Below are 1,835 nucleotides of genomic sequence, written 5' to 3'. Positions count from 1 at the left end.
CTTGAGGAGGATAACATATGCTTGTTCTATAATTTTCCCTTCAGGCAAACCCATCGCTATGTTTTAACGAGCCTAGCGATAGTGAAACTCGTTCTCATCTAAAGACAAGTTTGTCGCTATCAATCTTTTTAACGAGTTTAACGACAAAGATAACTCGGTCCTTTTCATTTTTAGAGAGTCTGAAAAGGTACGTAATGGTAACTCCAAAATTCCTTTTTCGTCATCTAATCCCTTAAGTCCGAAAAAGTATAAAACAATACAGAAGGGATGAATTTTCGATAGTTTTAACGAGCCGAACAAAACAAGCACTCGATCTTTTTGTGCAATAATCCCTCAGGTCCAAAAAGATTAAAATCTAGAGGAGGGATAGCACTTCATGTCCCTTTAACAAGCTGGAAGGCCAAGGACTCGGCAATCTTTTCATATTTTACGAGTCAGTTGAAAAGAGCTTAAAGAAGACTCATCTTTTGAGGAACGAGTGATAAAATGGGTAGCAGCTGATTCGAGGTAAGGTTTGGAATTTTCCCATCAAGGCAGTGTCACAAGGATGGCTAGTGAAATCACTCTTCGCAACTGTTCCTTAAAATGGGTAAACAATCAAGTGGAGGTGAATGATCGACCAATGAAAAAGTGGAGGTGACGGTGCAAACACGACCAAGGCTTTAATGGCTGAAGTACTACATTCACGGTGGTTATTTACCGGGGAATAGTTCATTTTTTAACGAGCTTAAATGCGGGTGGAAACATTTGCTCATGTCCTATGTTTATTTTTTAACGAGCTTGAACTATGTGCTAAAATTGCTCAATCAGATGGTCTTGTTTTGATTTTTTACCATAAATAGCTTTGTCCTTCCAAAGATCGTACTGTATTTTCAACTGCTTCATCAAACTAGTCAGAAATGAACAATAATTGCTTGAAAACGAGATTAAAACGCTAATATTTTACTTTGAACTACGTAAAAGTAATCAAAAAGTGTTTTTTACCTCTCATTTTACCATTTCATTTGAACTTGGTTTGTTGGAGCTTTGGAGGTGCTTTTCCCCCTTGATTTTCATCAGTTGATTTCGGGAGATCCTGTGGACGATTCTTGGCGCTGTCTGGACCAGGTAGGAGCTAAACCTGAGCTTTTTCATTTCATAGTTTCCATTTTGCTTTTTGAGCCTGATTTCCTGCTTTTCTGAGCCCCTGGGGTTTGAGAGACTCGTTCTGCCATCAACGCACCCCCAGTGTATCGAAACCTGCGTTGAATGCTGGCTTGTATGAAGGCAGTTTGACATTCAACGCACTTAGAACACTGCTGCAGGTGCGTTGGGTGCAGAAAGGGAATTTGTTGCACAATTTTTGATGGAATTTTTGCATGTTTCTCGCCAAAATCAGGATCTAACTCCTCTCTTGTTTGTTTTTTCCAGAGATTTGGGAGCAAGATGACCCTTACATGGCGAGAACGTGAGCATGAAGAAGAGGACATGATTGCTCTACATGATCCAGTTACAGTGAACCCGCTGCGGAATTGTGGCTTGCTGAAGTTCTTCCGCATTTCTAGCATGAGACAACAGATTAACTTACTGCAGTATTTGCTCGATGCTTGGGATCCTACTAATCAGGTTTTCCAGATTAGGGGAAAATCTATCGCCTTGACTGCAATAGACATCTATTTCTTGACTGGCTTGTCGAGGCGGGGTACCCCCATCTCTTTGTCAGGTTCGGCCCGAGGAGGCGATTCTGTGAGAGATTGTGTCCGCCGGTATTGCAGAGAAGGATCTCAGCCGAGTAAAGACGGCAAGATCATCATCCGTGATGTCACTGACAGGTCCCTTAGGACTATCCTGTTTAC

This window comes from Pinus tabuliformis, chromosome 6 (genome assembly GCF_031772625.1).
Source record: "Pinus tabuliformis cultivar Carrire ecotype Pingquan chromosome 6, CPIR1, whole genome shotgun sequence".
Classification (NCBI taxonomy): Eukaryota; Viridiplantae; Streptophyta; class Pinopsida; order Pinales; family Pinaceae; genus Pinus; species Pinus tabuliformis.
Note: the sequence above shows the minus strand (reverse complement) of the source record.